General features: G+C 48.2%; 1 protein-coding gene across 2 annotated transcripts in view; it reads right to left on the bottom strand.

The window, feature by feature from the left end:
* LOC145355283 (uncharacterized) overlaps nucleotides 1–26,806 on the bottom strand; it is a 79,083-nt gene that overhangs the window by 2,828 nt on the left and 49,449 nt on the right. The gene's annotated exons all lie outside the window — the stretch shown is intronic.

Here is a 26,806-nt window from a genome sequence, read left to right as displayed (position 1 = left end):
AGCAGCACATTCCAGACTCTGTGTGATAATAGCAATAGCAATGGGAGAGGTTGGGACATTCGAACTGTGCTCAATTATATCAAAACATTAAACAAGATTGTGTCTAAATGAAGAATGTAGTTTAGGTGGAAGGCAGTGATGGGTAGGAGGATTGTCAACAGCCTGCTGGGACCTAAAACAAGCAATTGCAAATAATCAACTGCAATAGAATCCAATATAGAAAATACCGATATGGAAATGCCTGGGTACAGATATAGAAAACACTTGAGTGTCAGATTAACTCAGAATTTGGTCATTTCAGTAGTTTCTGCAACAAGCAGCCTGTTCACATGATCTGTTTCACACTTAATCATAAGATTGGTATCTACCCAAGGCCTGTTCCATGTTATTGATGCTTTATACAAAGTGCAATATTTAGCAAGGTGGAGGATGATTACCGTTTGAGCAAATGCTTAAACATTATTAATGCTCCTGTGGCAATAATTACAGAAACAACCCTCCAAATACACAGGAGCTGGCTGTAACGTTGAAAGGCAGGCAATGTTGGGTGTGTGAAGTGAAACATCTTATCCCTGTCCAGCACAGGATATTGGAGCTCAGTGTCACTATTTAAGTTTACTGTGGAAATTATTCTGAGCTCAGTCTTTCTAGATTTATGTGGAATATATAGCACAGAAAACAGACTGTAGCAGTGCGGTGGCACAGTGGTTAGCACTGCTGCCTCACAGCGTCAAGGACCCAGCTTCAATTCTGGCCCCAGGTGACTATCTGTGTGGGGCTCTCCCCGTGTCTGCGTGGATTTCCTCCGGGTGCTCTCGTTTCCTCCCACAGTCTGAAAGATGTGCTGGGTGGGTGGGTGGACTGGCCATGCTAACTTGACCCTCAGCGTCAGGGGGATTAGTAGGGTGAATGCGTAGCATTGTGTGGTTAGGGCCTGGGTGGGGTTGTTGTCAGTGCAGGCTTGATGGGCTGAATGGCCTTCTTCCGCACTATAAAGGTTCCATGATTCTATGAGACCATTTGGCCCAGTTTGTGCTGATGTTTATATTCCATCTGAGTCTTCTCTCATTCCACTTACCTCATCTCAGCCTTTCACCATATCTTTCTATTCCCTTGTGCACTTGTTTCATTTCACTTAGGGTGGCACAGTAGCACAGTGGTTAGCACTGCTGCTTCACAGCTCCAGGGACCTGGGTTCGATTCCCGGCTTGGGTCACTGTCATTGTGGAGTTTGCACATTCTCCCCATGTCTGCGTGGGTTTCCTCCGGGTGCTCCGGTTCCCTCCCACCGTCCAAAGATGTGTGGGTTAGGTTGATTGGCCATGCTTAAATTGCCCTTAGTGTCCTGAGATGCATGGATTAGTGGGTAAATATGTAGGGATATGGGGATAGGGCCTGGGTGGGTTTGTGGTTGGCGCAGATTCGCTGGGCCGAATGGCCTCTTTCTGTACTGTAGGGTTTCTATGATTCTATGGAAGAACTTCAGCTATTTGCCTCAACGAGTTGCTGTAAAATTTATTTCTACTTTCCCACTCTCCCTATGTGACAAATATTGAACACTGATGAGCTGACAGCAGAGACTAGCAGATTGTAACCTCTGGAGTTTGTATCTTCACACCTGAACTGCTGAATGCTACATTCTGCCTTCCCAGAGTGGTTTCCCAGAATACTCTGGTTGACCAGAAGGGTCACATCGGGGAGCTCGATCCAGACAACAGCTGGAGAAGGACTGGTGTATTCAACCTGTAAGCAAAGCTCATTCCTGCTATCCACTCAGGTATCGAATGGCGGAGCAGACTCGCTGGGCCGAATGGCCTAATTCTGCTCCTATATCTCATGAAGTTATGAATCACTGGGTCAAAATCCTGGAACTCTGTCACTAACAGCACTATGGGTGTACCTACTGTGGTTCAAATAGGTGGTTCATTCAAGACCACCTTCCCAAGAATAGGTACGGGATGGGCAATAAATGTTGGCCTAGCCAGCGAGTCATGCCCACATCCCTTGAACAAATAAAGAAATATATGTGTTATTTCTACCAGCTGAGCTGGCTGATCTTAACGACAGATGTGAAAATAAAGGGTGTTCTATGGTTACAATTTACTGGGGCCCTGTTTCCCCTGGATGACCTGCTGGTGTAACTTTGGCACATCCCTATCGCAGAGAGGTAACAAGTGTGGATCAACTGTGTCATTTCTACATAGGTTCCATTAATTCACTCTGACACTAGTGTTCGGATTCAGAGTGGGTTTGCCTTTTTCAGCTGGTTCGATGGCTGAAAGCTCAAGTTAAAGTCGACGTGTGTTAGTCAGCCACGCTCAGCAGGTGGGACATCGCGACCCAATGCCAGCGGCTGATACAAACTCAAATGGGTTTCTCCGCTTTCCTTTGTTTGGACTGCAGGAAGAAACCGGATCACCCGGAGGAAACCGGAGCACCCGGAGGAAACCGGAGCACCCGGAGGAAACCGGAGCACCCGGAGGAAACCGGAGCACCCAGAGGAAACCGGAGCACCCGGAGGGAACTGGAGCACCCAGAGGGAACCGGAGCACCTGAAGGAAACCGGAGCACCCGGAGGGAACCGGAGCACCCAGAGGAAACCGGAGCACCCGGAGGGAACTGGAGCACCCAGAGGGAACCGGAGCACCTGAAGGAAACCGGAGCACCCGGAGGGAACCGGAGCACCCAGAGGAAACCGGAGCACCCGGAGGAAACCGGAGCACCCGGAGGGAACCAGACACCCAGAGGAAACCAGAGCACCCAGAGGAAACCAGAGCACCCAGAGGGAACTGGAGCACCTGGAGGGAACCAGAGAACCCAAAGGAAACCAGAGCACCCAGAGAAAAGCGGAGCACCCAGAGGAAAGCTGAGCACCCAGAGGAAACTGGAGCACCCGGGAGGAACCAGAGCACCCAGAGGAAACCGGAGCACCCAGAGGAAACTGGAGCACTTGGAGGAAACCAGAGAACCCAAAGGAAACCGGAGCACCCTGAGGAAAATGGGAGCACCTGGAGGAAATGGGAGCACCCGGAGGAAATCCACACAGCCATGGGGAGAATGTGCAAACTCCACACAGACAGTGACCCAAGGCCGGAATCAAACCCCAGTCTCTGGCACTGTGAAGCAGCAGTGCTAACCACTGTACCTCCATGGCACCCAGCAACATCATTGGCGGGGAGGTGGGGGGTGCTGAGTTGGTGATTGCCACCAGAACAATACCTGCCGGGGGCCCAGGATAACGGGAGAGCTTCCTGCTGGTGGGGGACATGCCAGTGATTGAGAAAGGAGGTTTTGTGGGGTGGGGGGGGGGGGGGGGGGGGTCATGGCAGGGAGGGAGGAGGGTGAGGAGGGGAATCGGCAGCAAGGGAAGAAGGGTGGATCTCGGCGGGACCCTCTTCCCAAAGCCAGGTTCTTTGATCAGGCACTGAGTGCCTTTAACTGAGGGACCCACCCGCACGCCTCCCACCCCACCACAGAAGACCACAAGCAATCCCCGCAGGTTGGTTCATTATGCTTCTCCCACAGTGTGACAGGCCTGCTGAGCACTGGGTTAATACTAGCACCAGGGAGGTGAGCATTAGTGGGCCTTAATTATCAAGCCGGCAGGAAGGCCTTTCAACATGTTTAACACAGGTTTAAGGTGCTGGGGAGCAGGTCCAGAGGAGACGTCAGGGGTAAGTTTTTCACTCAGAGGGTGGTGAGTGAGTGGAATCGGCTGCCGTCGGTGGTGGTGGAGGCGAACTCGCTGGGGTCTTTTAAGAGACTTCTGGATGAGTACATGGGATTTAATGTGATTGAGGGTTATAGATAGGCCTGGTAGGTAGGGATATGATTGGCGCAACTTGTGGGCCGAAGGGCCTGTTTGTGCTGTAGTGTTCTATGTTCTATGGACTTAATCAGGTGGAAAGATGGCAGAGACCCACCCAGCAAAGTCCCGCCTGATAAATATCTCCCCTGCCTCCAAACATGCTGGGAGGGAGGAGCTGGAAGATTCCACCCTTAATATGGAGATCAAATTAATTTGATTTAGAACCTGACATTCTGAGGAGAAATAGAAATGAGTAACAAACAGCTGATCTGGCCAATGACATCCTACTGGGGGATTCAGGTTCGAATCCCGCCATGGCAGATGGTGGAATTTGAAATGAATAAAAATATCTAGAATTAAAAATCTACTGATGACCATTGTCGGAAAAACCCATCTGGTTCACTAATGTTCTTTAGGGAAGGAAATCTGCCGTCCTGACCTGATCTGGCCTACACGTGACTCCAGAGCCACAGCAATGTGGTTGACTCCTAATTGAAATGGCTGAATCACTCAGTCAAAGGGCAATGAATGCTGAGCAACCAGCAACACCCACATCCCACAGATGAATAATAAGAAGTCCTACGAATGAGTAGATTTTTTCCAGAACATGCTCCAGGAAGAGGCCTTGCTTAAAAATGATTAAAAACAAATTACCGGTCACAGCTCAGAAATATCTGATCTCAGAGATGGCACGCTGCAACACTGGAATGGATTTGAACATTCGGTGGGGGGGGTTTTGGGCAAAAAGAAGATGTTCTCTGACAGCAATATGGGAGCAGACTCGGCACGTGAACTGCAATCTCCAGGATGGCAGCAGGGTTAAAATATGAGCACACGTTGCATCAGCTCTTCTTGTCCGTGCCCGACTTTAGGAGCTTGTGCAGTGACCTGGTTGAATTCTTTAAGATGACTAAAAGTTTTCAATGGGTTAAGCCCAAGAGAAACAGGAGACTCTTGTTTAAACTTTAGGATATGGGCCGTTGCGGAGTGATGTCAGGAAGCACCTCCCCACACAAAGGAAATCCTCCACACTCTCGCCTCCTAACGATATTTCCTCACATTCCTCTTCCTTGGTAAACATTATACTATGCAATCGTTGTGATCACGCTGGAAGTGGGACAGAGGAGATTCACCAGGATGCTGCCTGGGATGGAACAGTTAGGTTATGAAGAGAGGTTGCGTAAGCTTGGGTTGTTTTGGAGCAGAGAAGATTGAAGGGGGGACCTGATCATTGAGTGTCTGGCCAGATCACTGAGTGTCTTTAAGACAGAGATAGATAGGTTCTTGATTAATAAGGGGATCAGGAGTTATGGGGAAAAGGCAGGAGATTGGGGATGAGAAAAATATCAGCCATGATTGAATGGCAGAACAGACTCGATGGGCCGAGTGGCCTAATTCTGCTCTTATACCTTATGGATTGAGGTGTACAAGATTACGAGGGAGATGGACAGAGTGGACAAGGAGCAGCTGTTCCCCTTAGTTGAAGGGTCAGTCACGAGGGGACAAAGGTTCAAGCTGAGGGGCAGGAGGTATAGGGGGATGTGAGGAAGAACCTTTGTACCCAGAGGGTGGTGAGGGTCTGGAACGTGCGGCCTGGGAGGGTGGCGGAGGCGGGTCATCTCACATCCTTTACAAAGTACCTGGATGAACACTTGGCACATCATAACACTCAGGGCTATGGGCCAAGTGCTGGTAAATGGGATTCTGTGGGAAGTCAGGTGTTTCTAATGTGTTGGCGCGGACTCGATGGGCCGAAGGGCTTGTTCTGTACTGTATGACTCGATGATTGAACACTGACAAGGAACTCATTGGGCCATACTTTCCTCGGAGTGGCTCCTTAACGTCTAGCTGTGCTTGAATTGTAAAGTTCCTGTCTCTGCTCACCTTCCTGACTCAGGCCGAGTGAGACTCAGTCAGCAAGGTGAGTCCCCGGCTCCCGTGGCGAAGAGCGGAGGAGGACACACTCCTTTTTTTACAGCTGCAGTAAAGGAGGTGAGTTCAGATGACCTGTTGAGAATAACGGGCAGAGAGAAGCTAAGTGGATGGGATGTGGGGTCTGCAGCAGCAGGAGTCAGATATCGGGAGGGGATGTGGCCAGGTCTGGAGGGGTGGGGTCATTCTGGTCAGAGGGACAGTTGTTTGGGTCGGGGGGGGGGGGTGGTGGTGGGGGATTTTGGGTCGGGTTGAGGGGAGGGGTGGGGAATCCTGTGGGTGGTGGGATGCTTAGTTTTGGTGGGCGGAAGTTTAGGAATACAAAGAACACAGGACAGTGCCTATGCCGATCATATTTCCCTATCTAGATCAACTACCTGTATCTCTCTATTCCCCTTCTGTCCATGTGTCTTTCCAGATGAGTCTTAAATGTGGCTAACGTAGCTACCTCAATCACCTCACTTGGCTGTGCATACCAGCTCACACCACGCTCTGTAAAAGCCTTCCCCTGCACATCTCCACTGAACTTTCCCACCACCCGTACCTTTAACTTGTGCCCCCTTGTAATTGTCATTTCTGCCCTGGGAGAAAGCTTCCAACTGTTCACCTTTACTATGCCCCACATAATTTTATAAACTTCTATCAAGTCGCCCCTCAGCCTCCATCTTTCTGGAGAGAACAAGCCCAGTTTATTCAATCTCTCCTCATAGCTAATACCCTCCACACCAGGCAACATCCTGGTAAACCTTTTTCTGTACTCTGCCCAAAGCCTCCATGTCTCCACATCCCTCTGGTAGTGTAATGACCAGAATTGGACACCGTATTCCAAATGTGGCCTAACCAACATTTTTTACAATTGTAACATAATTTGCCAAAATTGAAACTCGATGCCACGGCAATGAAGGGAATTATACCATATGTCTTCTTCACCACCTTTTCCACCTGTGCTGCCACTTTTAAGGATCTGTGGACCTGTACTCTCAGATCTCTCTGTATCTATGTTCCTGATTTTTCTGCCATTTATTTTATAGCTCCTACCTCAATTGGATCTGCCAGAATGCATCACCTTGCATTTATCTGGATTAAATTCCGTCTACCATTTCTCCACCCAATTTTCCAGCCTTTCTATACTCTGCTGTATCCTCTGACAATGCTCATCATTATCCGCAACTCCATCAATCTTAGTATCATCATTGCTTATCAGAACAGCTACATTTTCATCCAAATCATTTATAAACGTAATGCCCCGCATGAGGCTGGGTCTGGATCTTTAAAATAGTTACACTGAAGTTAGAAGTGCTTTGATTTCTTCAAACACTTTCAGAGCAACTGAGTGTTAAAGTTCGCAGAGTGCTAAAGAACCATCCAAAGTTAGTGGTAGAAATCGCTTTGTCAGATGATTTGCAGCCCAGCACAATTGTCCAGAGGAAGTTAGCGCTCTTACATGGGAACACCTGAGAGAGATTCCTCAGCACTTCTCTGGGGAATCTCCCAAATCCTAAACTGGGGAGCCAGTACCTTATGGACAGTTAAGTATTCTGGTCTTGCCCTGCCTTCTAAGCATATACACAACCCTCTGGGTAAATGCATGATGGGGGTGTTAGTGTGGGAAATTCTGAACTTGGAGAAGGTTCTGCATTCAAATCCCAATCCAGGACTCAAGAACAAAACTCAAGACTGACACTGCAATGCAGTATTGAGGGAATGATGGGCTGGTTAGGTTGATTGGCCATATCAAACTGCCCCTTAGTGTCAGGGAGATTAGCAGGGTAAATCCATGGCGTCATGGGGATGGGGCCTGGGTGGGACTGTTGTGGGTGCAGACTCGATGGGCCAAATGGCCTCCTTCTGCACTGTAGAGATTCTATGATTCTGTTCTATAAAATGAGCTACTGGCCTCTGATTGGCCAGCAGCTGTCAGTGGGCAGGGCTTCCTGCCCTCAGGGTCCTGATCCTGTGACCTCTCAATGACCTAATTGGCTTGTGATTTGGTGGGGCCTGCCCTGAGGAAAGCAATGTGGATCTCTCGCTGACTCTCTAGCCAGCAAGTGAGAGCCTAATATTCCTCCCGCTGTGGTACAGGCGGTAACATCCTTGTGTGTGAGTCAGCGTGGCCTGGGTTCAAGCCCCACTCCAGAGGCTTGAGCGCATCATCTAGGTTGACAATCCTGTACAATCCTGAGGGAATGAGGCACTGTTGGAGATGCTATTGTTTGGGATGGAGACATTAAACCTGAGGCCTATCCTTCCATTCAGGGAGACCCGAGTGACGAAATGGCAGCAGTGAGAAAAGAGTAAGGGTGTTCTCCTCGGTGTCTTGGTGAATATTTATACAAATTTCCTTCCTAACGGCATTGTGGGTCAACCCACAGCGCATGGATTGCAGCAATTCAAGAAGGCAGCTCACCACCACCTTCTCAAGGGCAACTAGGGATGGGCAACCAGCGACGCCCATGTCCCACAAATAAATTTTAAAAAAGCTTTCTTTCCTTTAATAGTTATTCTGATAGTTCAGCATTACACAGGAATAAAAGTTTATTTATTAGATGCAAGTAGGCTTACATTAACACTGCAATGAGGTTACTGTGAAAATGCCCCTAGTCATCACACTCTGGCGCCCTTTTGGGTACACTGAGGGAGAATTTAGCACGGCCAATGTACCTAACCAAGCGCCCTTGAAGAAACTCAAAGTACTCAAAAAACTCAAGTACTCAAAGATGATTGGCATGGGTGGCACAGTGGTTAGCACTTCTGCTTCACAGCTCCAGGATCCTGGGTTTGATTCCCGGCTCGGGTCACTGTCTGTGTGGAGTTTGCACATTCTCCTCGTGTCTGCGTGGGTTTCCTCTGGACACTCTGGTTTCCTCTCACAGTCCAAAGTTGTGCGGGTTAGGCTGATTGGCCATGCTAAGAAATTGCCCCTTAGTGTCCAGGGATGTGTAGGTCAGAGGGATTAGTGGGTATAATATGGGGGTAGGGCCTGGGTGGGATTGTGTTTGGTGCAGACTCGATGGGCCGAAGAGCCTCTTTCTGCACTGTAGGGTTCTATGGTTCTATCTGTATTTCTCCGATGGCTCCCCCAGCTGATGATTAGTCCCTGCATTTGGAACCAACACCTTCTGGGAGAGTGGATATCATTGTTTCTTTACATTGCTGATGTCAGCAGTTAAGGCACTGGTACATGTCTAAGCTTTCAACACACCAGATAGCAGAGCTGGCCTCAGACTGTGTGGAACCATTAGATTAAAGGCAGCAGATAAAGGAGAGAGTCTTTTGAAGGCCTCGCCAACATATTTTTACTCTCTGTCAGATCAGCAAATGCCTACTGTAAGAATTCAAACTTAGCTTCAGACTAATTACTATTAAATCTGAAGTGGAGAATCCATGCCTGTTGACTTAAAGATGCCACACTGTTGAATGCGTATTTTAAATAAAGGAACATGAATCCCTCGCGAGGCTTTATATTTCAGAGTTTTGAAACATTAATGATGGAGTTATTGATCATCGATTATCATTTAGGCGCAGTGAGTCATTGAATTATAGAAAGTTTACTGCACAGAAAGCGGCCATTCAGCCCATCGTGTCTGTGCCACCCGCCGTAAGCCACCCTGCCTCATCCCATTTGGTCTGTGACTGTGCAGGTTACGGCACTCGAGGTACAAATCCAAACACTTCTTAATGAGTCGATGGTTTCTGTCTCCACCACTCTTCCAGGCAGTGAGTTTCACAACTCTGAGTGAGAACTTTTTTCCCTCATTTCCCCTTTAATCCTCTACCAATGACTTGAAATCTCTGTCCCCCAGTCATTGACCTCTCTGCTCAGTAAATAAACCCTTCTTTATCCAGGTCCCTTCACAATTTTGTACATCACAATCAAATCTCCCCTCAACCTCCTCTGTTCCATTGAGAACTACCCCAGCCTGTACAAATCCTCCCCCATAGCTAGAACTTTCCAATCCTGGCAACAACCTGGTAAATCTCCTCTGTGTCCTTGCCAATCCGATTACATCCTTTCTGTAATGAGATGATCATAACTGTGTACAGTACTCAGATTGTAAAGCACAATGGTTAGCACTGCTGCCTCACAGCTCCAGGGTTCGATTCCAGCCTGGGGTGCCCATCCATGTGGAGTTTGCACATTCTCCTCATGTCTGCGTGGGTTTCCTCCGGGCGCTCCGGTTTCCTCCCACAGTCCAAAGGTGTGCCGGTTAGGTGGATTGGCAGGGTAAATACCTGGGATTATGGGGATAGGGCCTGAGTGGGATTGTTGTCAGTGCCGACTTGATGGGCCAAATGGCCTCCTTCTGCACTGCACTTTTTCCAAGGGCTGGAATGCTATGAGAGGACACAGGTTTAAGGTGCTGGGGAGTAGGTACAGAGGAGATGTCAGGGGTAAGTTTTTCACTCAGAGGGTGGTGGGTGAGTGGAATCGGCTGCCATCGGTGGTGGTGGAGGCAAATTCGATAGGGTCTTTCAAGAGACTTCTGGATGAGTACATGGAATTTAATAGAATTGAGAGTTATAGGTAAGCCTAGTAGGTATGGATATCATCGGGGCAACTTGTGGGCCGAAGGGCCTGTTTGTGCTGTAGTTTTTCTATGTTCTATGTTCTAAATACGCTATGATTGTAATGTCTTATATAAAAGTAAAACACTGTGGATGCTGGAATTTGAAACAAAAGCAGGAAATGCTGGAAAATCTCAGCAAGTCTGATAGCTCTGACAAAGGTTCATCCTGACTCAAAATGTTGGCTCTATTCTCTCTCCACAGATGCCCTTGAACAAACTAAAGTACTCAAATACAATCTGTATTTTTCTGATGGCTCCCCCAGTTGATGATTAGTTCCTGTATTTAGAACCAACACCTTCTGAGAGAGCGGATATATTGTTTGGTGAGGTTCTGCTTTTCCTGCAAGTCGCTTTAAATCTATGTCCTTGCCTTCTTGATGAGCAGGAACAGTTTCTCCCTATCTGTCCACCCCCTCATCTCTATCAAATCTTCTCCAAGGAGAACAGTCCCAACCTCTCTAATCTACCCTCGTCACTCAAGTTTCTCATCCCTGGAACCATTCTTACAAACTTCTTCTTCACCCCCTCTAGTGCATTCACATCCTCCCTATAGCATAGTGCCCAGAACTGTTCACAATATTTCAGCTGAGGTCTGACTAGTGTCTTGTATAAGTTCAGCATAACCTCCTTGCTCTTGTACTCTGTGCCCAGGATACTGTACCCTTTATGAACTGCTCTCTCCACCTATCCATTTCAATGACTTATGTGCATATACACTCAGGTCCCACTGCTCCTGCATCCCTTCAAGAATTTTACCTCTTATATATATTGACCTCAATGCTCCTTCTACCAGATTGAATCACCTCACACTTCTCTGCACTGAACTTCACCTGTCACCTGTCTGCCTATTCTACTAACTATGTTTCTCTTAAGTTCTCCATTCCTCCTCACAGTTTACAATACTAAGTTTTGTGTCATCTTTGAAATTGTCTCCTGCACACCAAGATCTAGATCATTAATATACATCAGGAAGAACAAGGGACTCAACACTGACCCCTGGGGAACTCTACTCCAAACCTTCCATCTGCCTCAAAAACATCCATTCTCTGGATATTTAAACTCCTCTTTCTATTAATCAGCCAATTTTGTATCCATGTTGCTTATGTCCCTTTTCTGACACGTTTGTTGGGAGGCTTTATATCAAATGTCTTTTTGAAGTCCATGTACACCAACCACATCAACATCATTACCCTCATGGACCCCCTCTGTCACCTTTTCTCTCTGTCCTGATGAGTGCAAGGTGAAAAGCTTTGACAGTATCTTTCTTTTTTCAAACTTGCGATCAAAGAGGAGTCGGCCTTTTGGCTCCTTGAACCTGCTCCACCATTTAATAATACTCCGGTCTCCTCCCACAGTCCAAAGATGTGCGGGTTAGGTTGATTGGCCTTGCTAAGAAATTGCCCCTTAATGTCCAGGGTAGTGACAGTTAGAGGGATTAGTGGGTATAATATTGTAGGGATACGGGGGGTAGGGCCTGGGTGCGATTGTGTTCGGTGCAGACTCGATGGGCCGAAGGGCCTCTTTCTGCACTGTAGGGTTCTATGAAGATCATCGCAGATCTGATGGCAACCTCAAATCTGCATCCTGCCTACCCCTGATAACCTATCACCCCCTTGCTTACCAAGAATCTACCCACCTCTGCCTTCAATATATTCAGACTCTGCTTCCACTCAGCAAGAGAGTTCCAGAGACTCACCACCATCTGAGCAGAAACATTTTGCCTCATCTCCATCTTAAATGGGTAACCGTTTATTTTTAAACAGTGATCTCTCGTTCTAAATTCTCCCACAAGAGGAAACATCCTCTCCACGTCCACCTTGTCAATACCACTCGGAATATATAAATCGCCTCTTACTTGTCTAAACTCCAAGGATACAAGCCTAGCCAGTCCACCCTTTTCCTCATAAGACAATGCGCCCATTCCAGCGATCAGTCTAATGAACCTTCCAACATAGTTACATCTTCCCATCTTCTGGGGAGCAGGCGGGTAAGTGGAACTGACCCACTTCAGATCAGCCATGATCTTGTTGAATGGCGGGGCAGGCTCGAAGGGCTAGATGGCCTCCTCCTGCTCCTATTTCTTATGTTCCCTTAATTAAGGTGACCAATACTGTGGTCAGTACTCCAAAATGTTGTCTCACTCGTGCTGTGTATAACATTGGCAATGCTATGGAAGTAAATTAAACAGGCCGGGGTGAGGGGGTTCAGATAGGCCAGCATTTGGGGAGGGAGGAAGGCTGGCAATGGGGGTGTGTCAGGAGGCCAGTGATCGGGGAGGGTTCAGGAAGATAAGGGATGTTTTGGGAGAATCCCAGACCACATGTTTTTGGTGACTTGCTGGTGCCTTTCTCAAAGGAGAGTTTGACATCCACTCGGGCGTCTTTGCTGCCATTCTGAGTACGATAACCAGTGGTGACTTAAAGGCACTGTGTGTGTGCTTGGCCCATGGGATGTGGTGTGGCTGTGAGGCCCAGAGGAACATCCTGTAGATAGTGCAGAGGGGATTGGTGTCAGGGATACAGGATTTTAGTTACCCAAAGAGACTGGAGAATTTGGGATTGATCTTCTTGGAGCAGAGAAGATGATGTGGAAATTTAACAGCGTTAAATGAGGCGTTTCGATAGATAAGCATCACTGAGTGGACAACACAGATTTAAGATGATTGGAAAAAACCGGAGCGGGGGGGAGTTGAGGAGAACTTTCTTTAAGCAAAGAGTTATTATGATCTGGAATATAAGAAAAGATGGAGGAATCCGATCCACTAATAACTTTCAAAAAGGAACTGGAAAGAGCTAAATTGCAAGGCCTTGTGGAAAAGGAAAGGGGAGCGGGACTTCTTTTTGTTCTTTCAGAGGTATGGGCCTCACTGGCTGGGTCACTATTGGTTGCCCGCTGCTAATTGCCCTTCAGTTGAGTGGCTTGTTTGGCCATTTCAGAGGACTGTTGAGAGTCAACCACATAGTTGTGGGCCTGGAGTCGCGTGTAGGCCAGACCGGGTAAGGACAGCAGATTTCCTTCCCTAAAGGACATTAGTGAACCAGATGGGTTTTTAAGACAATCGACAATGGTTTCACCATCATCATTAGACTTTTAATTCCAGACTTTTGTTGAATTCAAATTTCACCATCTGCCATGGGTCCTGGGTCCACAGAGTATTATCCTGGGTCTGTGGATTACCAGTTCAGAGACAATACCACTGCGGAACTGCTCCCCCCAGTTAATAATTATTTAACTCTTTTAAAGAGCTGTCACAGACACAACGGCTGCGATTTTCTAAAAAATGTCTAAGGGGCAATCTACCAAAAAGATTCTAAGTGCCGAGCGGGCATGTAAACGGTAGAGAATCATACCTTTTTTTTGGACAAGTTCTCAGCTGCAATAGTAGAGCACTTAGAAGAAAAAATTAGGCAAAGTGTGATTCTCGCCAGCAGGGGAGGTGGACGGAGCTTATTCATGAGAGGAATCCTCTGAGATCATGGGGCGCCATTGCACAAGCACCCCAATTTCCCAGTGCAGTGTATACAGTATGTACACATTTCAATGAGAGATCTGTCACTCCCCTGCACGTCCACAGACATCACACCCCCTCCCCCCACCTCCTGCCAATCGCTGATCCAAACCCCCTTCCTGGCTGAACATCAGGTGGGCACTACCCAGCTGCAACCACTGGGGGCTTCAACGGCCTTTGAGACCCTGACATGGCCATCATATCTCCTCCGCTAGGAGAGACCAATAGTGATTCTTGCTGGGCTCACGCAGTGCCTGAGGGTCAGAAGATCTCAAGAGTTGGGAGAATTTGGTGTCAAATAGAACATAGAACATTACAGCGCAGTGCAGGCCCTTTGGCCCTCAATGTTGCGCTGACCAGTGGAGCCAATCTAATGACCGCAAGTCCAGCCATCTTCTAAGATGTGCTCTTAGGCTGATTGGTGTAACAAATTGTCCCTAAATTAGTCTCCCCTCAATCTGGTTTCCAATGTGGAGTGCCATAAGCGTAGACAAGAGTCATGGGTGGAAGAGGGGACTCACAAGGTTAAAATGGCGGCGCGGGTTCGTTGGGCCGAAGGGCCTGTTTCCCGTGCTGTGTTGTTCTTTGTTCTTTGATCCTCTAACCTAAACTATTCCAATAATATCCATATGCCTATCCAATGAGCATTTGAATGCCCTTAAAGTTGGCGAGTCTAAATGGGCTGAACATATTTAAATGCCACTTTAAATATGCTAATTGGACTCAAACCATTTGGCGCCAGGCACAAAACCCTTTTTTAGGCCTGCACGCTATTTTCCAGGCTGGGCCTGAGGGGTCAAATGGCCTCATTCTGTACTGTCACGTTCTATGATCATGTGAGAGGTGAACAGCGAATTGCCTCCCTGGACCAGACTGGGATACTTGAGTAGAGCAGTGGGCTGGGAGTCAACAGCAGGGGGCCGTTAATGAGATTCCCAACCAGCGTTGGGAATCACGAGTTTCCAAGATGCTTTTTTTTAAGCGATCAGCTGGAAATCAGTGTGGAGCTAAATATCATACTAGAATTTGAATTTCCATATGATTAGCAGGCCCAGGATGGGAATTTCGTGGCCTGCTAGCGTCTCCCAACCCACCGAAAGAGGTTCCCCACTAATGGGGGAGTCTCACCCCGCTGGTGGGGACAGAGGCCACTGAGGCCCTCCGGGAAGCCAGAGGCAAGGGGGGGTGGCCTTTGAGTATTGCCAACCTGACACATCCTAAGGGGCACACTTGCACTGTCCACTGGGCAGTGCCAAGAGGTGGGGGCCAGAGGTTGCATGGCATATTTGGGGGTGGGGCCTATTGGGGTAATCAGTGTGGTGGGGGGAGGGTTGGCTGTTATTCCGCAAGTGGGATCGGGAGGGGGTGCGGGAGTGAGGGGGTGATCGGTGATGGTCATCGGGGCAGTTGGTCAGGGCTCGTGAGGAGGGGGGGAGGTCGGAGTTGGGCCGGGGTGAGGGGGTTCAGATAGGCCAGCATTTGGGGAGGGAGGAAGGCTGGCAATGGGGGTGTGTCAGGAGGTCAGTGATCGGGGAGGGTTCAGGAAGATAAGGGATGTTTTGGGAGAATCCCAGACCACATGTTTTTGGTGACGTAAGAACATAAGAAATAGGAGCATCTAGCCCTTCGAGCCTGCCCCGCCATTCAATAAGATCATGGCTGATCTGTCGTGGCTCAGTTCCACATTCCCACTTTCTCCCCATAACCCTTAATCCCCTCGCTTATCAAAAACCCATCAACCCGCGTCTTAAATATATTTAGCGAGGCAGCCTCCACCACTTCAACGGGCAGAGAATTCCAGAGATTCACCACCCTTTGAGTGAAGAAGTTCCTCCTCAACTCCGTTCTAAACCGCACCCCACCTTTATCTTGAGGCTGTGCCCTCTAGTCCTAACTGTTCTTTCTGAGCGGGAAGAGTCTCTCCACCTCTATCCTATCCATCCCATTCATCATCTTATACGTCTCAATGAGATCTCCCCTCATTCTTCTAAACTCTAACGAGTACAAGCCTAGTTTATTCAGCCTCTCCTCATAGCTCAACCCCCCCAGTGACCTGCTGGTTGCTTTCTCAAAGGAGAGTTTGACATCCACTTGGGCCTCTTTGCTGCCATTCTGAGTACGATAACCACCTCAAGGCAACAGGACTGGAGGGAATGACTCATCACAGAAAAATGAACAATATTTATACTGTTGATGACTTTGGAATAAATACGCACTGAAAAAATGCAGGAAAAAAAACTGCTGGCAAAGCCAAAGGATCAAAACATTGTATTCAGCTCAAGTCAGGCCTGGTTTTTATCTCAAATCTGCACATTGGTATTAACATAGATTAATTAAAAAGTTTAAAGTATTGTGTTGAAAAAGAATGCTGTTCTATCTGATTAATCTAATTGGCACAGAGAGGCTCTTTCATACTCGCAGTACCTGCTTCCTCTACAGGTGGCACTGTGCTAACAATTTAAAGTTTATTTATTAGCGTCACAAGTAGGCTTACATTAACACTGCAATGGAGTTACTGTGAAAATCCCCGAGTGGCCACACTCTGGCACCTGTTCAGGTACACTGAGGGAGAATTTAGCACGGCCAATGCACCTAACCAGCACGTCTTTCAGAATGTGGGAGGAAACCGGAGCACCTGGAGGAAACCCACGCAGACACGGGGAGAATGTGCAGACTCCGCCCAGTCACGCAAGCTGGGAATTAAACCTGTGTCCCTGGCAAACACTGTGCCACATGTTTTATCTCAAATTTGGTGCCAAAATTGAACTGATCGCCAACATAGTTCAGGCACTAACTACAGGTGCCGTATTGTTTCGTTATTCTTTCTTGGGACATGGGCATCGCTGGCTGGGTCAGCATTTATTACACATCCCTTGAGAACTCACAATTGTACACAGTCCATAAGTGTGCAGGTTACATTGATTGGCCATGCTAAATTGACCCTAGTGTCAGGGGAGGTTAGCAGTGTATATGTGGGGTTCCGGGAATAGGGCCTGGATGGCATTGTGTTCAGGACAGATATGATGGGCTGAATGGCCTCCTTCTGTACTGTAGGAATTCCATGATTCTAGGATCCTAAAGCAGTTGAGAGTCAACCACATTGCTGTGGCTCTGGAGTGACATGTAGACCAAACTGGGTAAGGACGGCAGATTTCCTTCCCCAAAGGACATTAGTGAACCAGATGGGTTTTTCCGACAATCGACAATGGTTTTCACGGTCACCATTGGATTTTTAATTCCAGATTTTTATTGAATTCAGTTTCACCATCTGCCATGATGGGATTTGAACCCAGGTCCTCAGAGCATTATCCTGGCTCTGTGGATTACTGGTCCAGTGATAATACCATTATGCCACCCCTACCCATATGGAGCCCAAAATGTCATTTGCACTGCTTGTGCACACTCATGGAATGAGTTAGCCCTGATATTATACCAGATATGAAGCCTCAGTAATCAGTCCCTGGAATAAAAGTAGAGTAGGCAAACAGGTGGACAGAGTGGTGAAGAAGGCATTCAGCATGCTTGGGTTCATTGGTCAGAACACGGAGTTGGGACATCTTGTTGAAGTTGTACAAGACATGGGTAAGGCCACACTTGGAATACTGTGTACAGTTCTGGTCACCCTATTTTTGAAAAGATATTATTAAACTAGAAAGAGTGCAGAAAAGCTCTACTAGGATGCTACTGGAACTTGATGGTTTGAGTTATAAAGAGAGGCTGGATAGACTGGGATTTTTTCTCTGAAGATTTGGAGGCTGAAGGGTGATCTTATAGAGGTCTGTAAAATAATGAGGGGCATAGATCAGCGAAATAGTCAATATCTTTTTCCAAATGCAGGGGAGTGTAAAACTAGAGGGCATAGGTTTAAGGTGAGAGGGGAGAGATACAAAAGGATCCAGAGGGGCAGTTTTTTCACACAGAGGGTGGTGCGTGTCTGGAACAAGGTAGTAATAGAGGCGGGTACAATTTGTCTTTTAAAAAGCGTTGAGACAGTTGCATGGGTAAGTTGGGTATAGAGGATATGGGCCAAACGCAGGCAATTGGGACTAGCTTTGAGTTTAAAAAACAGGGCAGCATTGACAAGATGGGCCGAAGGGCCTGTTTCCATGCTGTAATTCACTATGATTCTAAATCAACGTGCCGTGCTGGTTGAACAGCAGCTCTGTTGTTTTTGGAACTGAAGACTACAGCTAACGCCCTCCCTCAATCTCTCACAACTATACACATGGTCAGCAATATGGAAGGGACCTTCAATCTGTGTGCAAAATGATTATTTAAAGCAAGCATCAGCTAATTACAAACTAATTTCTGGTTGATTTCTTCTGGCTGTTACTTCAACTCCATGGTGGCACGGTGGTTAGCACAGCTGCCTCACAGCGCCCAGGGACCTGGGTTCAGTTCCCAGCTTGGGTCACTGTCTATGTGGAGTTTGAACGTTTCTCCCCGTGTCTGTGGGTTTCCTCCGGTTTTCTTTCGCAGTCTGAAAGACGTGCTGGTTAGGTGCATTGCTCACGGTAAATTCTCCCGCAGTGTACCCGAACAGGCACTGGAGTGTGACAACTAGGAGATTTTCACAGTACCTTCATTGCAGTGTTAATGTAAGCCTACTTGTGACACTATACTATAAGATTTTGGTGCTTTTCGTAGTTACTTAAAGCTACTGAAGTCAACGAGGAATCAATTCTACCTTTGTCCAACCACTGCTCCACCCTTCCCTGCTAACCCTATCTTCCTTCCTTGGCCATTCTCCTTGGCCATTCTCCTTGGCCATTCTCTTGGCCAAAAAAAGGGGAGCATAGACAAGTTGGGCTGAAGGGCCTGTTTCCTCTATGATTGTCTCCAGTGCCAGGAAATCTTTACCTCCAATAAGGGGACCAAAGACAGCACAATGACATATTAATGAATGCTAAAGGCCTTCTCAACGTTGCCTATTGGTAAGCTCAACTCATCGTTAAAATCCCAAGAACATAATATTGCTGAAGTATATCCCACGTTGGCAAACTGATTTTTGACCTCACCCCAAATTAACCTCTCCTGCCCGCCACGTTCCTGCTGCTGGCAAGCCTGGAAGATGCCATCCATCCTATATACTTGTTTCATGTTCCTGATTCTGCAGATGGATCAGAAGCAGGAAAGCTCATTTCAAACATTTGACAGGCACATCAAATCGATGAACGTTATAAAATCGATCAGTTTGCGGTGGCTTGCTTTGCGTGGTAGAAACTTCACATGTTTTCAAACTCTGCTTGCTGTCATAGAATCCCTGCAGTACAGGAGGAGGCCATTTGGCCCATCAAGTCTGCACTGACAACAATCCCACCCAGGGCCTATCCCCGTAACCCCACGTATTTACCCTCCTAATCCCCCTGACACGAAGGAGCAATTTAGCATGGCCAAACCACCTAACCTGCACATCTTTGGAGTGTGGGAGCACTCAGTGCAGACACAAGGAGAAATGTGCAGACTCCGCACAGACAGTGACCCAAGGCCAGAATTAAACCCGGGTCCCGGGTGCTGTGAGGCAGCAGTGCTAACCACCGTGCCACCATGCTTTGCTGCCAGTTGCACCAATTTTAACATCTGGAGCTCCACAAGATTCCCAATTTCTCCAGACTTTCTCCCGACGACTGACCCAGTTTGCTAAACAAAAGATATTGGCTGCTGGGCTTCCGTTGAATGTAACTAGACTCTGAACAAACTCAACATCACCTCAAATGTACCTGCGTAACCTCACTCAGACTTCCAAATGAGTTTGCTCTTTCTATCCATGTTACAGAAATGAACCGTGCAAGCGATTCCCCCCCAGTGCACGTTGTACATTTAACGCTGCGAATGCTTTAAATACGCCTTACTGAGATTGAAGGTTAAAGGTTAACCAGCTGATGTTTCATCAGATTAGGTTGCAGTACATTGGCCAAAACACAATCTCAATCTCTGGAACTACGAAGGCGTTGAGTGGAATTTCCTGCTCCGCAGTCAGAGTGCGGTGACAGGCAGGATGGTCATTGGGCTGGATGGGGGGTAGGCTGCTGCCCCAGGCTGTCCACTCTGCACCTCATCATGTCTGCAAACATGAGCAGCTCCTCATATCTCATGATGGGGCAGGGCTAAGATTTGTCCATCCGACCGTCAGGCTGAAGTTTGGGGAAATATTTAAACAGCACCTGTGCAGACATTCGCTCGCTGCAGAAAATACGAGAATGGCCCCTAATACCAGCAGTAAACCATCTGAGCGACAGGTACCTGGAGAGGCTCCCCCAAGCACCCCAGGACCAGAGGGCAACCCTTTACCCCTCGTCCTGGGAGCCGGAGGTCCACTAACCTCACTGTGAGGAGGTCATCAGAGAGGTCAGTGCTTGAGGACCTCAGAACAGGGCCGCTATCCAGCAGAGGAAGAGGATGAATGATCTCATCCACTCCACCAGAGTACATAGAACCAAGGAGCAGGAGGAGGCCATTCAGCCCTTTGATCATGGCTGATTCTCAATCTCAATGCCGTATTCCCACTTCCTCCCCATTTCCGTTGATACCATTAAGATCTAAAACATTATCTCTTTCTTGAATACATTTAGTGACTTAGCCGCCATGGCCTTCTGTGGGAGAAAATTCCATAAGTTCACTACCCTCTGAGTGAAAGAATGTTTCATCATCTCAATCCTAAATGGTCTACCCCATATCCTGAGACTGTTCCCTGTTTCTAGATTCCCCAAGCAGGGAAAACATCCTCCCAGCATCCAGTCTGTCCAGCCCAGTTAGAATTTTATTCGTTTCAATCATATCTCCTCATTCTTCTAAACTCTAGTGAATACAGGCCCAGTCAAACCAATCTCTCACAGGACAGTCCCGCCAACACAGGTATTAGCCTAGTGAACCTCCGCTGCACTCCCTTTATGGCAAGTATATCCTTTCTTAGGTAGGAAGACCAAGACAGCATGCAATATTCTAGGTGTAGTCCTGCAAAACTGTAACAAGACATCCCTACTTCTCAACTCAAATCTTTTTGCAATGAAGGCTAACATACCATTTGCTTTCCTGATTGCTTGCTGCAGCTGCCTCCCCACTTCCATTGACTAGTGTACAAGGACACCCAGATCCCTTTGTACGTTCACACTCAACAATATATCACCACTCAAATAATACTCTTCAAAGAACAAAGAAAATTACAGCACAGGCCCTTCGGCCCTCCAAGCCTGCACTGACCATGCTGCCTGACTTAACTAAAACCCCCTACATGCTTCTGGGGACCATATCCCTCTATTCCCATCTCATTCATATACTTGTCAAGACACCCCTTAAAAGTCACTAACGTATCCGCTTTCACTACCTCTCCCAGCAATGAGTTCCAGGCACCCACCACTCTCTGTGTGAAAAATCTGCCTCGTACATCTCTTTTAAAACTTGCCCCTCACACCTTAAACCAATGCCCCCTAGTAATTGACTATTTCACCTTGGGAAAAAAGCTTCTGGCTATCCACTCTGTCCATGCCTCTCATAATCTTATAAACTTCTAACAGGTCTCCCCTCAACCTCCGTCACTCCAGTGAGAACAAACTGAGTTTCTCCAACCTCTCCTCATTGCTGATGGCCTCCATACCAGGCAACATCCTGGTAACTCTTTTCTGTACCCTCTCCAAAGCCTCCACAGCCTTCAGGTAGTGTGGGAACCAGAATTGAACACTATATTCCAAGTACAGCCACCAATCTATATAACTTCACATTGAGCCACATTGTACTGAATCTGCCATGTGCTTGCCCACTCCCTCAACTTGTCTAAATCAACGTGAAGCCTCCTTCCATCCTCGTCACAACTCACAATTCCACCCAATTTAGCAAACTTGGAAATTTTACATTTGATTCCCTCGTCCAGGTAATTTATATATATCGTGAACAGCTGGGGCCCAAGCACCGATGCCTGAGTTACCCCACCAGACACTGCCTGCCACTTGGAATAAGATCCATTGACTCCAACTCTCTGTCTGTCAATCAATTCTGAATCAATGTAAATATATTGCACCTATCCCATCTGCTTTAATTTTACACACTAACCTCTCCTCAATCTCAATTCACAGTCTCATAAGGTCATCACAAGGTTACAATCCACAGGGATCTCACGCACCAGCAGCACAAAGGATTCTCTCACACACTTTTACATCTTTATCGCTTGTCCTGTCCTGCGTAACTCATGTCTTCAGCCCTTACATAGGTCCACACCACACACAGAGACACACACACACATACACACACACACCCTGACACATATACACACACATCCCGCACACAGAACCCGACACACACACACACACACACACACAGACATGCAGTCACAGACACACGCACGCACTCACACACACACACCCTGCACACACACACGCACACACACACACACCCTGCACACACACACGCACACACACACACACCCTGCACACACACACGCACACACACATACACACACATACACACAGACATGCAGTCACAGACACACACACACACACACACACCCCCTGCGCGCGCGCGCACACACACACACACACACCCTACACACACACACACACACCCCCTACACACACACACACACACACACACAAACACACACCCTGCACACACACACACACACACACACACACACACTTATCATCTGCTCTTTCATCTGGCCTATTCACAGTTTCGTTCATCTATCTTCATATAGAACAAGACCCTCCACAACAGCAGGGAGAGAACCCAGCCAGGAGGGGATACTGGAGCTCAGGCCACACTCCCCCTCTGAGGAGCAAGCGGCAGAGCAAGTTGGTGAAGACAGGATCTCATTGAGACAGAGAGGGTTCTCAGGGGGCTTGACAGGGTAGATGCTGAGAGGTCGTTTCTCCTTGTGGGAGAGCCCAGGACCAGAGGGCATGATCTCAGAACATGGGGTCTTCCATTTCAGACTGAGATGGGAAAAGCTTTCAGAGGGCACAGTGAAATGACTGTCCCTGAGGAACATGGACAGAGCATAGGGCAGAGCCTGTCCCTGAGGAACAGTGGATAGAGAACAGTGAATCTGTAGGTATGTTCAAAGCTGAGGTAGGGTTTTAAGGGGATAAGATAGGAGAGTGAAGTTGGGGATTATCAAATTAGATCATCTTATTGAATTTTAAAGCAGGCTGAACGGGCCGAATGGCCTACTTCTGCTCCTATGTCTTATGATTCATTAAACAACCACCCTGCCAGCATTAAAGTCCTCTCCTCATTAAGTTCCACATCAGCAAGAAATTAGAACATTCACTTTTACGGTTACAAACATGTGGCATCCACCCAGTTAAACAATGAGTCCCTGCAGTATCATATTCCAACAAAGAATCTGGCAGATGTGAGCCATCACATCCCTTGACAAACAAAGTATCTACAGCATTGCCTCTCACTCAAGTATAAGAGGAGTCTTTGATACAGCCTGGATCACACCAAATACCTGTGAAATTGGTCTGACAACCTTAGCTTCTGAGTCTGCATGGGATTCCACAGTCCACTGATCCTCAGGGAGACACTCTTCCCTGTGCCCTGTCCACTGTTTCTCAGGGAGATGCTCTTCCCTGTGCCCTGTCCACTGTTTCTCAGGGAGATGCTCTTCCCTGTGCCCTGCCCACTGTTCCTCAGGGAGACACTCTTCCCTGTGCCCTGTCCACTGTTCCTCAGGGAGAGGCTCTTCCCTGTGCCCTGTCCACTGTTTCTCAGGGAGATGCTCTTCCCTGTGCCCTGCCCACTGTTCCTCAAGGAGACACTCTTCCCTGTGCCCTGCCCATTGCTCCGCAGGGAGACACTCTTCCCTGTGCCCTGTGCACTGTTTCTCAGGGAGAGGCTCTTCCCTGTGCCCTGTCCACTGTTTCTCAGGGAGAGGCTCTTCCCTGTGCCCTGCCCACTGTTCCTCAGGGAGAGGTTCTTCCCTGTGCCCTGCCCACTGTTCCTCAGGGAGAGGCTCTTCCCTGTGCCCTGCCCACTGTTCCTCAGGGAGATACTCTTCCCTGTGCCCTGCCCACTGTTCCTCAGGGAGATACTCTTCCCTGTGCCCTGCCCACTGTTCCTCAGGGAGAGGTTCTTCCCTGTGCTCTGCCCACTGTTCCTCAGGGAGAGGCTCTTCCCTGTGTCCTGCCCACTGTTCCTCAGGGAGACGCTCTTCCCTGTGCCCTGCCCACTGTTCCTCAGGGAGAGGCTCTTCCCTGTGCCCTGCCCACTGTTCCTCAGGGAGAGGCTCTTCCCTGTGCCCTGCCCACTGTTCCTCAGGGAGAGGCTCTTCCCTGTGCCCTGCCCACTGTTCCTCAGGGAGACACTCTTCCCTGTGCCCTGTCCACTGTTCCTCAGGGAGAGGTTCTTCCCTGTGCCCTGCCCACTGTTCCTCAGGGAGACGCTCTTCCCTGTGCCCTGCCCACTGTTCCTCAGGGAGATACTCTTCCCTGTGCCCTGCCCACTGTTCCTCAGGGAGAGGCTCTTCCCTGTGCCCTGCCCACTGTTCCTCAGGGAGATACTCTTCCCTGTGCCCTGTCCACTGTTCCTCAGGGAGATACTCTTCCCTGTGCCCTGCCCACTGTTCCTCAGGGAGAGGTTCTTCCCTGTGCCCTGCCCACTGTTCCTCAGGGAGAGGTTCTTCCCTGTGCCCTGTCCACTGTTCCTCAGGGAGAGGCTCTTCCCTGTGCCCTGCCCACTGTTCCTCAGGGAGAAGTTCTTCCCTGTCTCCTGTTGGTGGCGACAGACCCTGCTCTCCCTCAGCTGAATGAAAAAGGCAGTGTACCTCTGCATTCCTCCTCCTCTCTGCAGGGAAAATGAACAGAGACATGCCCGAACCTCACCCTGCAATGATCACCTCCCATTGCTGAGCTGGGGAGTCATTGTGAAGCTCTCATTGTAGACATTTCATCCCAGATCCTCCATGCGGCCGTCACACAGCCTCAAGGATCATGGGCAGCTGAGTTACCCTCCCTCTCCTCCCATCTTTCTCAAAGGACAAAGAACAAAGAAAATTACAGCACAGGAACAGGCCTTTCTGCCCTCCAAGCCTGCATCAATCATGCTGCCCGACTGAACCAGAACTCCCTACCCTTCCGGGGACCATATCTCTCTATTGCCATCCTATTCATGTATATGTCAAGACGCCCCTTAATAGGCACTACGTATCGGTTTCCAATACCTCCCCTGGCAACAAGTTCCAGGCACCCACCACTCTTTGTGTAAAAAATCTGCCTTGTACATCTCCTTTAAACCTGTGCCCCCTAGTAATTGACTCTTTCATCCTGGAAAAAAGCTTCTGACTACCCACTCTGTCCATGCCTCTCATAATGTTTTAGACTTCTATCAGGTCGCCCCTCAACCTCCATTGTTCCAGTGAGAACATACCAAGTTTCTCCAACCTCCCCTCATAGCTAATGCCCTCCATACCAGGAGACATCCTGGTAAATCTTTTCTGTACCCTCTCCAAAGCTTCCACATCCTTCTGGTATTGTGGCAACCAGAATTGAACACTATATTCCAAGTCTGGCCTAACTAAGGTTCTATAAAACTGCAACATAACTTGCCAATTTTTAAACTCAGTGCCCTAGCTGATGAAGGCAAACATGCCATATGCCTTCTTGACTACCTTCTCCATCTGCATTGCCACTTTCAATGACCCATGTACCTGTACACCCAGATCCTTCTGCCTAAGAATATTCTTAAGGGTTCTGCCATTTACTGTATACTTCCTATTTGTATTAGACCTTCCAAATGCATTACCTCACGTTTGTCCGGATTAAATTCTATCTGCCATTTCTCTGCCCAAGCCTCCAACCGATCTGTATCTTCTGATGGTCCTCATCACTGTCTACAAATCCATCAACCTTTCTGTCATTCGCAAACTTATTCCTCCTCTCCTCTTCCCCCCCTCCTCTCCGCCCCCCCCCTCCAAATGTCTGAGGTGCGACAGCCATTCACAAAGGGAGTTAGATCTGGATGAGTGCAGTCAGGTGCTATCTGCCTCAGTCAGGACTGTGTCAGACTGACTCCTTTGGAGTAGCCTAGAGCCCAGCTTTGCACTAATTGCACTAAGTTGCAGAGCTGGGCTGAGAGGTGGCAGATGGAGTTCAATGCGGAAAAGTGTGAGGTAATTCACTTTGGCAGCAATAACAGATGTGTAGAGTATAGGGCTAACGGTAGGACTCTGAATAGTGTTGATGAACAGAGGGATCTAGGTGTATGTGTACATAGATCCCTGAAAGTTGGGAATCAAATAGATAACGTAGTTAGGAAGGCATACGGTGTCTTGGCGTTTATTGGTAGGAGGATTGAATTTAGGAGCCGCAACGTCATGTTGCAACTGTACAAAACTCTGGTGCGTCCGCACTTGGAGTATTGTGTGCAGTTCTGGTCCCCACATTATAGGAAGGATGTGGAGGCATTGGAAAGGATGCAGAGGAGGTTTACCAGGATGTTGCCTGGTATGGAGGGAAGGTCCTATGAGGAGAGACTGAGGGATTTGGGGTTGTTTTCATTAGAAAGAAGGCGGCTAAGAGGGGACCTTATTGAAACATAGAAGATGATTAGAGGTTTAGATAGGGTGGACAGTGATAGCCTTTTTCCTCGGATGGAGAAAGCTAGCACGAGGGGGCATAGCTTCAAATTAAGGGCTGGTAGATATAGGACGGATGTCAGAGGTAGGTTCTTTACCCAGAGGGTGGTGAGGGATTGGAATGCCCTGCCTGCTGCAGTTGTAGATGCGCTTAGTTTGGGGGCGTTTAAGAGATCCGTGGATAGGTTTATGGATGGAAAGGGATTGGTTTAGGTTAGAGGGTCATTGCTTTTTTAATTGGTCGGCGCAACATCGTGGGCCGAAGGGCCTGTTCTGCGCTGTAATGTTCTATGTTCTATGTTCTAATGTAATGCTTGAAGCTCACAGCTTCAGTGTGTAGGGTTGTTTGCAGTTTTTTTGTCCCCGTGACCCTTGTACGGCTGGATCCTTGTGACCTTTCCACATTCCTATGAGAGGGACAA

Source organism: Carcharhinus amblyrhynchos, chromosome 19 (assembly GCF_965287045.1).
Source record: "Carcharhinus amblyrhynchos chromosome 19, sCarAmb.v2.hapA, whole genome shotgun sequence".
Lineage (NCBI taxonomy): Eukaryota > Metazoa > Chordata > Chondrichthyes > Carcharhiniformes > Carcharhinidae > Carcharhinus > Carcharhinus amblyrhynchos.
This window is presented reverse-complemented; position numbering and strand designations above follow the sequence as displayed.